At 48.5% G+C, this 13,206-nt stretch overlaps 1 long non-coding RNA gene across 1 annotated transcript; it reads left to right on the top strand.

Moving 5' to 3' along the window:
• The first annotated feature begins 795 nt into the window (after positions 1-795).
• Positions 796-12,344, top strand: LOC115659634. The gene is made up of 3 exons (XR_004002612.1): positions 796-1,080; positions 5,721-5,730; positions 12,333-12,344. It is a non-coding gene; the product is annotated as an uncharacterized LOC115659634 (long non-coding RNA).
• Positions 12,345-13,206: the final 862 nt, after the last annotated feature.

Raw genomic sequence — 13,206 nt, 5'->3', positions numbered from 1 at the left:
GTCCATCGTTGGGTTCTTCCAGTCATGGGTATAAAGAATCGTGCTTTATTTTTGACCTGTGGCCTGTTTGATTATTTTAGCCTTTTTGAAAACCTGAAAGCTCTGAGGCAAGGGAAGCCTCTGAGTTTCAGAAGGATTTCTGTAGTGTTTTTTTTTACTGTGTAGAGTATCACCATTAAGGGTTGATTTATAAGTAAGGACAGTGCAGTGTATGATGGTTCAGAATTGAAATGTAGGGGCATAGAAGACAATGTCCAAAATCAAACAGCTGGTGTTGTAAAGTTGCTGGAAGAACTGACTAGGGGCCATGCTCCTCTTGACCTGCTGCTTACAAACAGGGAAGAATTGGTAGGGGAAGTAGAAGTGGTGGCAGCCTAGGCAGCAGTGACCATGAGATGGTTGATTTCAGGATCCTGACAAAAGGAAGAAAGGAGAGCAGCAAAATATGAACCCTGGACTTCAGAAAAGCAGACTTTGACTCCCTAAGGGAACTGATGGGCAGGATCCCCTGGGAAGCTAATATGAGGGGGCAAGGAGACCAGGAGAGCTGGCTGTATTTTAAAGAAGCCTTATTGAGGCCATAGGAACAAACCATCCCAAAGTGCAGAAAGAATAGCAAATATGGCGGGCGATCAGCTTGGCTTAACAGTGAAATCTTTGGTGAGCTTAAACACAAAAAGGAAGCTTACAAGAAGTGGAAATTTGGACAGATGGCTAGGGAGGAGTATAAAAATATTGCTAGAGCATGCAGGGGCGTAATCAGGAAGGCCAAGGCACAATTAGAGTTGCAGCTAGCAAGGGATGTGAAGGGTAACAAGAAGGGTTTCTACAGGTATGTTAGCAACAAGAAGTAGTTCAGGGAAAGTGTGGGAACCTTGCTGAATGTGGGAGGCAGCATAGTGACAGATGGTGTGGAAGAAGCTGTACTCAATGCTTTTTTTGCCTCAGTCTTCAGAGACAAGGTCAAGTCCCAGACTACTGCACTGGGCAGCACAGTATGGGGAGGAGATGAGCATCCCTCTGTGGTGAAAGACCAGGTTAAGGACTATTTAGAAAAGCTGGAGATGCACAAGTCCATGGGTTGAGATCTAATGCATTCAAGGGTGCTGAGGGAGTTGGCTGATGTGATTGCAGAGCCATTGGCCATTATCTTTGAAGACTTGTGGCGATCGGGGGGAGGTCCAGGGCGATTGGAAAAAGGCAAATATAGTGCCCATATTTAAAAAAGGGAAGAAAGAGAATCCAGGGAACTACAGCCTCACTTCAGTCTCTGGCAAAATCATGGAGCATATATTCAAGGAATCCATTTTGAAGCACTTGAAGGGCAGGAAGGTGATGAGGAACAATCAACATGGATTCATCAAGGGCAAGTGATGCCTGACCAACCTGATTGCCTTCTATGATGAGATAACTGGGTCTGTGGATGAGGGGAAAGCGATGGATGTGATATATCTTGACTATAGCAAAGCTTTTGATAAGATCTCCCACAGTATTCTTGCCAGCAAGTTACAAAAGTATGGATTGAATGAATGGACTATAAGGTGGTTAGAAAGCTGGCCAGATCATTGGGATCAACAGGTAGTCATCAACAGCTCCATGTCTAGTTGGCAGCTGGTTTCAAGTGGAGTGCCCCAAGGGTCGGTCCTGGGGCCAGTTTTGTTCAACTTATTCATTAATGATCTGGGTGATGGTATGAATTGCGCCCTCAGCAGGTTCACAGATGACACTAAGCTGGGGGAAGAGATAGATAAACAGGAGGGTAGGGATCAGGTCCAGAGTGACCTAGACAAATTGGAGGATTGGGCCAATTGATGAGGTTCAACAAAGACAAGGGCAGAGTCCTGCACTTAGGATGGAAGAATCCCATGCATCGCTATGGGTTGGTAACCGACTGGCTAAGCAGCAGTTCTGCAGGAAAGGAGCTGGGGATTACAGTGGATGAGAAGCTGGATGTGATTCAGCAGTGTGCCCTTGTTGCCAAGAAGACCAATGGCATATTGGGCTGCATTAGTTGGAGCCTTGCCAGCAGATTGAAGGAAGTGATTATTTCCCTCTATTCGGCACTGGTGAGGCCACACCTGGTGAATTGCATCTAGTTTTGGTCCCCCTCCTACAGAAGGGATGTGGACAAATTGGAGAGAGTCCAGCGGAGGGCAATGAAAATGATTAGGGGGCTGGGGCACATGACTTCTGAGGAGAGGCTGAGGGAACTGGGGTTATTTAGTCTGCAGAAGAGAAGAATGAGGGGCGATTTGATAGCAGCCTTCAACTACCTGAAGGGGAGTTCCAAAGAGGATGGAGCTCAGCTGTTCTCAATGGTGGCGGATGACAGAACAAGGAGCAAAGGTCTCATGTTGCAGTGAGGGAGGTCTAGGTTGGATATTAGGAAACACTGTTTCTGTAGGAGGATGGTGAAACACTGGAATGGGTTACCTAGGAAGGTGGTGGAATCTCCATCCTTAGAGGTTTTTGAGGCCCGACTTGACAAAGCCTTGGCTGGGATGATTTAGTTGGGGTTGGTCCTGCTTTGAGCAGGGGATTGGACTAGATGATCTCCTGAGGTCTCTTCCAACCCTAATCTTCTATGATTCTTAAGAGGTTTATGAAGTTTGCATCATAGCTTCACTATTGCCCTGCAACAATGTGACATACAGTAACTCCTCATTTAACGTTGTAGTTACGTTCCTGAAAAATGCAACTTTAAGTGAAACAATGTTAAGTGAATCCAATTTCCCCATAAGAATTAATGTAAATGAGGGAGTTAGGTTCCAGGGAAATTTTTTTCACCAGACAAAAGACTATATTTCATACAGACACACACACAGACAGACAGACACACACATACACACAAAATAAGTTTTAAACAAACAATTTAATACTGGTACACAGTGATGATGATTGTGAAGCTTGGTTGAGTTGGAGGAGTCAGAAGGTGGGATATTTCCCAGGGAATGCCTTACTGCTAAATGAACTAGCAACTGGCTGAGCCCTCAAAGGTTAACTCTCACAACACTCTACAAGGCAGCAGGAAAGGAGGGAGGGCAGACAGAGACACACACCCTGTGTGTGTGAGGAAAAAATGGGCATTTCCCCTTTAAGTAGCTGACCCCAGGCTTAGGTACACTGCATTATTAATTAAATCAGCTTGCCTGAGACCAGCAGCTACTGGAAACTCCCTCGTCCCCCCTGCTCTATGGAAGATGGGGTAAGCGGGGTGCAGGAGCAGGGGGGAGTGGGAGACACCCTGACATTAGCCCCCCCTCCCGCATGCAGCAAGCAGGAGTCTCTGGGAGAAGCTCCAAGGCAGAGGGCAGGAGTAGCACATGGCAGTGGGGGGAGGGACAGCTGCTGCACAGGGATCTTAGGGGAGTGGGGGGCTGCTGGTCCACCCTGGTTCCAAGCCCCCACCAGCTAGCTGCAACGGGCTGCTCTTCCTGCAAGGAGTGGACAAAGCAGGCGGCTGCCAAACGACATTAGAAGGGAGCATTTCACAACTTTAAACGAGCACGTTCTCTAATTGATCAGCAACTTAACATCGAAACAAGGTTAACCTGGAGGACTTTAAGTGAGGAGTTCCTGTACCCCAATTCATCCCCTGGGGTACAGGGGAGCTGGCCTTTCATTACCACGGAAGGAGGAGGTGTTATGTGTTCGTGATGCTAGGGAATCTTGCTTCTAGACAACGCTTTGTGGTCTCTTTGGAGAGACAAGGTGCGTGAGGTAATATCTTCTATTGGTGAGAGAGACAAAGTTTCAAGCTGCACAGAACTCTTCTTCAGGTCTGGGAAAGGTACGGAGAGTGTCACAGCTAAAACAAGGTGGAACAGATGAAACATCAGGAGTTAACACAGATTGTAATGGATCATTGAAGGGGAAGTGCCCAGTTAACACTTCTGCAGTCATAGGACAAAAAGGGGGGTTAGTGGATTAGAGATTGTCGTAATAACATAACATAACCAGTGTCTCTGTTCAGTCCACGATTTTTAGTGTCTAGCGGAGTTGTGAATTTAAGCTCTCAGGCTCATCTTTTGGAAGTGTTGTGAAGGTTTCCTTTTGAGGATGAGGACTGATAGGTCAGCTATGGAGCGATATCACTGTGTGAAAAGTGATCACCCACCAGTAACAGGCTGTGTTTGTCATCAGTCTGTGTGTTCATTCGAGAGCGTCGCGATTGTCTGGTTTCACTCACACGTTGTTGAGCATTTAGCGCACTGGATGAAGTATGCCATGTGTTGTGATAGGGTGTGCAGGGTCCATGGATCTAGAAGGGTGTGTTTGGGGGAGTGTTGACCATTGTAGCAGTGGAGACGTGTCTGCAGGTTTTGCCGCTGTTGTTCTGTCAGGATCTGGTGCCACTTTGAATTGGTGTGTCCTGGTCTGTGGGGAGCTTGTTTCTGTAGATATCCTAACCTATCTCCTAGAATTGGAAGAGCCCTGAAAGGTCAGTGAGTCCAGCCCCCTGTCTTCACTAGCAGGGCCAAGTACTGATTTTGCCCCCAATCCCTAAGTGGCTCCCTCAAGGACTGAACTCACAACCCTGGGTTTAGCAGGCCAGTGCTCAAACCACTGAGCTATAGATGAGCTTAGTGTTTCTGGGAGGTTTTTAGAAGGCCAGATCAGGGGGCTTGGGTCTCTTTAACATTCTTCTATGGCTGACAGGAATTGAGTTTGTAAAGCCTTATCTGAACAATCCAAGCAGCAAACTGCCTGGAACTCTATTATCTATCTATCTTGGGAGTGAAGGACTGAGCCATCCCAGCCTTGATGGGAAAATCTGACTGCAGGAGATGGAATACATCAAAGCTGACACTTGGAATCCTCCTGAGTTGCTCCCTCTCTCATCCTGAAATCTCCACTGCTGCAGTGTGTACCTTCCCTCTGAGATGCTCTTCTCCACTGTCTGCAGATAAGGCTTCCTCCAATAAAGCTTCACATCCTTCTGTGCAGTATACCCTGAGACTTTCTCAGCCTCTTTCCTCTGTGCAGGGAGGTAGTGCTAGGATCCCAGGGAGTGTTTGTTCTCCCCGGTGACATTGGAAATCTCGTTGCTGGAGTTTAAGAATAGCTGAGTCCTGCCTCTGTCTGTATGGCCCAGATTAAACAGAGACTTTCTCCCATGCGAGAGAGGTGATGCTTGACAACACAACTTGTGTGCTTTGATGTTGGCCAAACAAAAAAAGAGTCGCTATTGGATACTCAAACGGGAAAATGGTGACAATATGTCCCTGAACCCAGTGGTGACCTGGAGCCGGTTCGAACTGGTTGTTAAATTTAGAAGCCGGTTTAGAACCAGTTGCTAAAGGGGTGGCCCGGCTTCCCCAGGGGGCAATTTAATGGTCCTGGGGCTCCCAGCAGGGACTGGAGCCCCAGGCCCTTTCAATTGCCACCAGAGCTCCACTGCTGGAGCCCTGGGGTAGGGCTGTGGGGCTCTGGGGGCTATTTAAAAAGTCCGGGGCTCCCGCTGCTTCTACCGCCCCGGCCCTTTTAATAGCTGCCAGGGCCCCGTCGCTTCCCCAGGGCTCCCGCGGCTATTTAAAGGGCTGGGGCGGTAGAAGCAGGGGAGCCGCGGGCCCTTTAAATAGCCCCCAGAGCCCTGGGATAGCAGGGGACTCCAGGGGCTATTTAAAGGGCCGGGGCTCCAGCTGCCTCTGCTGTTCCCGGTCCTTTAAATAGCCACCAGTGCCCGACTGCTTCCCCAGGCCTCCAGCAGCTATTTAAAGGGCCGGGATGGTAGAAGCAGGGGAGCTTTAGTGTGCTCCACAGCATCTTCCAACTGAGGATGCTGCGTGGCTTCCCAAGCGCTGCTGAATTTGGTCTCTCAGGCTCCCTGCAAGGCATGTAAGTGTCATGCATATCACACATGGGAAACATCTGTGGTACAAATGCAGACCAGTAATACACACAGGCTGTATGTTCAGTTCCTACTGTGTGCCTGTTGCGTATCTCTAGGCATACTCACCACAGAAAAGCACACACTACCACCCAGTATTAAGCCTTGCCTTGCCCCTGGGAGGCAGCAAATATTCATATTTCTAGGTGGAGAAACAACCACAGAGGATTTATCCTACAGCATGTGTTTGGTGGGCATGAATACAGCGCATGTCTCCTAACTTCCAGTCCTGTACCTTACTCATGCCTTCTTATTTCCTCCATAGTATTGTCCGGTAGAATCTGCATAAATACAAACAGGCTGGGTGAACTTGTTAGCTTATATACAGCCCGTAGGCGCAAGAGTAATAATGAACTGTGAGTCAGCACCTGTGAAAGTAGAAAATCAGCCCTTTAAAGCAGCTGGGAGACCATCTTTGGTCTCTCAAATCCTCCGTCCCCACACCTTGATGAAAAGTTTGCAGAGGGAGTATGCAGAAAGTGTTGGAGCCACTGAGAGCAGTGCTTTGCCCAAGCATGTCCTTGTTACATGAAGAGCTATTAATTGTTGCAAGGGAAATCTGTCCTCTTTCCCATGAGCATCTTCGTATGGTGAGTGCTAGCATTACCATTGATTTGTCAGAGCACCCAGGAACCTCTGTCAAGGACTGGGACCCCACTGTGCTAGATACTGCACAATTTCTGCCCAAAGAGTTTACAGGCCAAGGCCATGTCTATGCTACACAATTCAGTCGACCTGCATTAGATTGATGTACAGCCACTGCAGTAATGACTGTGGTTTTTCATGTCCACACTACTCTCCTTCACCAGGCGCGCTTTCACTGACTTGAGAGGCTCCAGTTGTCAGCACTGCTGGGGCTCACAGCTGGAACACTCCCCCTTCCCCCCAATTTCAAAACAGGGAACCTATCAGTGGCTGTTAGCCACCCTGACAACCACAGGCAATGCAAGTAACAGTGTCTGTACCGACACTGCATCACCCCAACTACATCGAGCTAAGTCTTATGCCTCTCATCAAGGTGGATTTACTAGTTCGGCGTAGTAGGTGAGATTCAGTGGCGGGAGGAACACTGGAACATGTACTCTTACGTAGTCAATGTAAGCTGTCTTACCTCGACTTCACTTTGTAGCGTAGACCAGGCCTAAGTCGCTTTCCATTGCCTGCATGCTGCCTGGGCCTGGGGGAGATACCTGGCGGGTGCCTGCTTGTGCTGCTGCTTTTGTGGCCGCTCTGGGCCGTGAGATCCATTCCTAATAGAGGAGGGTTTGCCTCACAGAGCTCAGGTGTCTGCTGTTCCATGGGGCTTTTTTCCTTGGGGACTGGCAAATAGAGCCTGTAGGGCCTTATCTTGATTTACCTGGTCTTGGTCCTGCATTGAGCAGGGGGTTGGACTAGATACCTCCTGAGGTCCCTTCCAACCCTGATATTCTATGATCTTCTGGAGCTGCCTATTTCCTGGTATCTTCAGTTTCTGCTCTTTGGGACAGAAGCCTTTGAATAGCCTGCAAGCCCCCGTCCTGTGAAAACAGTAAACACCTCGGATTGTGGGCACAGACAGTCAGCAGTTCACCTAAAAGATGATCATTCTGCTCCCCCTCAGCTGGCTAGAGAGTGCTGGGTCTGCCTGTGAAAGCAGGGACTGGCCTCTCCATTATCTCCATCTTTGCATGCAGTTTGTTTTTATCTCACGCAAAGCGGTCTCAGACCAGGTGTTGCCTGGAAGGCTGCTGGGAGAAAAGGACTGGGATTCCCTGCCCAGGTTAGTTCTCTGTCTTTGAGTGAGGGGGTGAGTGATCCTTGTGGAAGGGTTCATCACTCGGGCTCTTTAAGAGAGTTTACCAGTCTCCTGGGGAGAAGAACCAGAGAGGTTTTGCAGGACTTCACTGATGTGTGTTCCTTTCTTTCGATGCTGAGGGAATGAAGAAGTACTGTAGCAGGGCTAGCCAGCCAGCCAGGCACAGCACACGTGGGTTGGGAGGAAGATGATTTCTTGCCCCTCTCTGCAAGGCCTGCAGCTTTTCCAAAGCAAGAGCTCTTGTGAGTGCAGGACAGAGACCAGATGCTCAGCAGGTGTAAATCAGCGAGCTTGATTGACTTTGATGGAGTTAGGACAATGGAGGATCTAGCTCCAGTACTACCAGGGCTTGAAATATGTACCTTAGACCTGTTAGCTCAAGGACCAAGGCTTCTACATCTGGTAAGTCTTTCCCCCCTCTCCTCCAAAACCCCTCTGCTGCCATTCCCCTGCTGCCAGGGCATGCTGTCTCCTTATGGCCTGCAGATGGGCAGAGGGTGTGCAGAGGGGTTCCTGTCTGTCCCAGGCAGCTCTGCCCTGGAACCGAACACGAGGAATAATGTGCTCTTTGTTTCACAGATGGACAATTACAATATGCCTCTTGTCAAACAGCAGTGCCCAGGGCATTGAAACTGGGGCGTGTGCGCGCGGGCTGCTCTGCTTTTCTCCCAGCCTCAGCTTTTGAGTCCTTCCCAAGGAGTAGTTGCCATGCCTGCCCCTGCTGCTGCTCCGAGCTGTCTCCAAGCCGTGGCACACTGCCCTTTACCTGCTTCTTGCTGTGTTAACTGCTGGGCTTTGTGCAGTTTGCACTGTGCTGTGGTTGGGAGAGTTCAGAGGAGCAGCAGCAGCTGAGACACTGGAGCAGGCTGTCTGCAGACTCAGGGAGGCTGTACTGTATTGGGTGGCGCTGTTTGGAAGGTTTTCAGCCAGGGCTGGAAAGGTCTGATGGCCCTGGAAAAGCTTTTGGCTTTGCATGGGTGAGAGGACTTCTCAAGCCCTGGTTCCTCCTCATTATCAACTTTCAGTGTTCGGTGTTGCGATTAGATGTCTACTGGGGATGGAGTTGAGGCCATCAAGCACTCGTACTTTACACCTGGAGCTGACATTGGATGTCAGGTGGCTAAGCTTGCATCTGGCAGGGTGTTACCAGTTGATTTCAGTCTTTGGCAAGGAAGACTGTAGCAAACAAGGCAGGAAAGGGGAAAAAACCTGTATTATTGCCCTGCTTGGGGTGACACCAGCCTCATCAGCAGTCCTGGGAAAGAGTCCAGCTGGTCACATCATGGGGCTTTAACAACCGCCAGGACCCTCGTCTCCTTGCTGAGTTTCAGAGAACAGGCTTGTTTTCTCTGCCGACCATCAGAAGGCTACCCCTGTGATTAGTGACGCCACTAACCAGAGCATGCTGGTGACTGAGAGCACCTGCAGCAGGAAGCCTATGGCCTATAGCCTCATGCTCGGTTGGGCAAGGGCAGTGCTCAGTGCTGTCCATGGCTCTGGGGAAGGCACTAGGCAGCGCTTCCCCTGAGTGAAAGCTCCCTGGGAACAGGAACCCTCTGCTGAGTTTTTAAGAGCTAGGCACTGTCCTGTCTGGCTGAGCAGGTGCTTAGAGCGGGGTGGGGACCCATTCCTTTCTGGCTTTGAAAGGCAGCCACTATCGGGCTTCTAGAGCTTAACAGCATGCATGACCCAGGGTTCCCCGCTTGCTGTTCGCTGCAGGAGACTCTGCTGTGCCCAAGGAGGCAGAAGAAACATGGATCACCCTTGCTGCCCACCGCTCCTCCTGCTACCTCCCAGAGGAAGGGGGCTGCTCCAAGCCGCCATGGAGAGGCGAGTCTTTCACAGAGCAGTTTCTACAGTCTGGGTATTCCTAAGGTGAAAAGCAAGCAGGAGAAACCCTCATTAGGCTTTCGGTACACCCCAGAAAGAAACACATGCCCCAGTTCTTTTAAATCCTTAGTAGGTCCTCTTTTAATTGGACTGGCAAAGGTTTTCCCAGAGTCACTGATACTAAGGCCAGAAGGAACTGCTATAGTCATCTAGTCTGACCTCCTGCACAGCACAAGCCAGAGAACATCACCCAGTGACTCCTGCGTCAAGCCCAAAAACTTTTGGCTGAGCTAGAGTGGATTTTTTTGAAAGACAACCAGCCTTGATTTAGACTCTCTAGCTGATGAGCTCCCAGTGATGGAGAACCTCCTGTGTCCCTCAGAAGATTTAGTTGGGGATTGGTCCTGCTTTGACCTCCTGAGGTCCCTTCCAACCTTGATATTCTATGATTCTATGAGACATTGTGGTGGCATTCATTAAAAAATCCTCCCTGAAATAAGTTGCAAATTTTTAACTAGTTTCTGTAGCTTCGGCTTCCAGTCAGCAGTCTTGTTCTGTCAGCATCGGATTGGTAACAGAGTCCTCTGCTTTTGGAAATGTTCCTGTGTAGGTGCATGTTTACAGACCATGATCCAGGTCCCTTCGTATCCTTCTCTTTGCTAAAGTAAATAGAGTGAGAGCTGCTTCAGTCTCTCAATGGAAGGCAGCATTTTCAGACCTTGCCTTGGTCTCTTTGTCTCTTCCCTGCAATCAGCTGTTACGGGCTGTCTCTGGACGTGGGTTAATGGAGGCCAGGAAGGAAGCGGTCCTTTTCTTCTTGGAAAAAAGATCTTCAGGAAAAAGATCTTGGCGTCATCGTGGATAGGTCTCTGAAGACGTCCACGCAGTGAGCAGAGGCGGTCAAAAAAGCAAACAGGATGTTAGGAATCATTAAAAAGGGGATAGAGAATAAGACAGAGAATATATTATTGCCCTTATATAAATCAATGGTACGCCCACATCTCGAATACTGTGTACAGATGTGGTCTCCTCACCTCAAAAAAGATATACTGGCACCAGAAAAGGTTCAGAAAATGGCAACTAAAATGATTAGGGGTTTGGAGAGGTTCTCATATGAGGAGAGATTAAAGAGACTAGGACTCTTTAGCTTGGAAAAGAGGAGACTAAGGGGGGAAATGATAGAGGTATATAAAATCATGAGTGATGTGGAGAAAGTGGATAAGGAAAAGTTATTTACTTATTCCCATAATACAAGAACAAGGGATCACCAAATGAAATTAATAGGCAGCAGGTTTAAAACAAATAAAATGATGTTCTTCTTCACGCAGCGCACAGTCAACTTGTGGAACTCCTTGCCTGAGGAGGCTGTGAAGGCTAGGACTATAACAGCGTTTAACAGAGATCTAGATAAATTCATGGTGGTTAAGTCCATAAATGGCTATTAGCCAGGATGAGTAAGGAATGGTGTCCCTAGCCTCTGTTTGTCAGAGGATGGAGATGGATGGCAGGAGAGAGATCACTTGATCATTGCCTGTTAGGTTCACTCCCTGTGGGGCACCTGGCATTGTCCACTGTTAGTAGACAGGATACTGGGCTAGATGGACCTTTGGTCTGACCCGGTACGGCCGTTCTTATGTTCCTCTTTCATCCAACTCTCTTCTTTCCAAGCTCCAGCCTCACTCCTGAGATGCCTCTGTGTCCAGGGGAATTGCTATAGGTAGGTATCTGAGCACTGCCCTTCTTCCTGGGTGTTGTCAACCAGGCTTTATGTTAAAATAGCATGGTTCAATGTGGGACACCTAGATCTGGAGTATTGTCCCAGAGCTGTTCCTTGGAGCAGCGCCTCAGCAAAAATCCCCTCAGCTTTCGCTTTCTGCTGCCAGGAGTGAGAGATTCTTAGGTTGTGGGGGCTGATTAGAGCAGTGGGTGCTTATCCTGGGAACAGGATGAAGAACATGTACTTCTAAACCTGCTCTGCTCTGCATGTGGAGCTGCCTGCACATAACCCTCCCAGGGGTCCTAGCTCGCTTTCCCTTTGCAATTGCACCTGTCAGAGGGTGCTTTGGTGTTGCAGTCTGGTTGTCTGACATCCAGGCTGGTGGTAGATAACCTGATAGGGAGCATGGTGGGCAGCCAAGGGTGCATGGCAAGTCCCTCGTGTATGTGTGGGGGTGGAAGCTCGTGTCTGTGTGTGGGGCAGGCAGTAAAAGGAGAGAGTGGATTGAGGTGGAAAATTGGAGCTGGGGGACTGTTGCCCTCCCTGGCTTTGGGGGAATTACTAATTGCCCAGACTGTGGCAGTGGAGCTGGCAAGAGGAGACGGCAATATTCGTGCTGCGAATTGTGTCCACAGCTCTTGGTTTGGTGGTGTGGAAAGCAATGGAGGGTGTGAAAGGTGCAGAGCTCTGAGGCAAAGAATTTCTCCGTCCTGCCTGGAAAGGAGAGAAGCCTGGGTGAGGGGCCGAAGGGACATGGTGGAGTTATATATAGCACTGTTTGAGAGTATGGAATGAAGCTGAGGGCAAACAGGGCCTATAGGGACCTCTAGCATGCTCTCTTTATATGGAGGTACTGTATTTAGTGTATAGCGGTGATTTCCCAGGGCAGCCCTGCGTCATAAGTTGTGGGGGCCATTTAGATCTCCTTGGTCTGCCTTGGAATGTTACTTTGTGGTGCCCTGGGTTATGTGTTATGGGCAATTTAACCAGTGGAGGTTCTTTAAACCATTTAATTTCATCCTTTCCCCCCCCCTACCTGCCGTTCTCTTGTGTGCATGGTAACTTTTTTTCAGGGTATGGCTACACTTGACATTTCAAAGTGCTGCTATCCATCCACACAGATATTTATTTTATATCATCGTTGTGACGTCTGAGTGCCTTTCAAACAGTCCATGGCAAAAGTAGAGTCTTGGGTTTGGAATGAACTGAAGCAGAGAGCACTGAGGCTCTGCTGCTTTAAAGACCGAGTTAGTGAATTTTATAATGACACAACGTGCAGCCTGTGGAACTCACAAGATATTGAGACCAAGAGTTCCAGGTGGGCTAGCAAAGAGTTAGACGTTTGTTTGGTAAATAAGAATAGTCACATATGCATTAGCTAGTGTATAAATCCCTTACAATTTAGTAGTGCTTCAGAGTATAACTCAGCCATTCACTAATTGGGTAGAAGTAGTATAGTATTTTACACAATGCAGTACTCATTGCAAAGGTGTCAATGCGACCAAGAGCTCAACAGGATTTTAAAAAGGACTGGATATTTATATGGACAATGAGACGTTCCAGTGTTACAGTAATGAGGATTAAAAACAAAAGCGGGGGCTAGGGGGAGGAGAGAAAAGTGAGTGAGAATGATGCAGACTGAGGATGAGATACCTCCTGATCTAGTAGATTAAAGAATGGAACAGTGATGAGGTGTCAGGCAGGGAATTTTACTGGTATGGACTGAATAATTTACTTGATACTTTTTGTGATATCCAACCAGCTCTACCGTCAGTGGTAAAGTACTGTTCAGCAAATAGATTACTTTGATATTGGCAGAATTCATGAAATGTATTCAGTAAACGTTCAGTCTGTTGTTCAGCCAGTCCTAGCAGCAAGTGGAAAGCATTCATTGAACGGAAGCTGGTGGACAGTATGTTGCAATTCGATACCTAAACGCTACTGTGCAATTCCTTTAAATTGTTGGGGGCAGGG

Source organism: Gopherus evgoodei, chromosome 11, assembly GCF_007399415.2.
Source record: "Gopherus evgoodei ecotype Sinaloan lineage chromosome 11, rGopEvg1_v1.p, whole genome shotgun sequence".
Taxonomy (NCBI): domain Eukaryota; kingdom Metazoa; phylum Chordata; order Testudines; family Testudinidae; genus Gopherus; species Gopherus evgoodei.
Note: the sequence above shows the minus strand (reverse complement) of the source record. Positions and strands in the feature narration are given on the sequence as shown.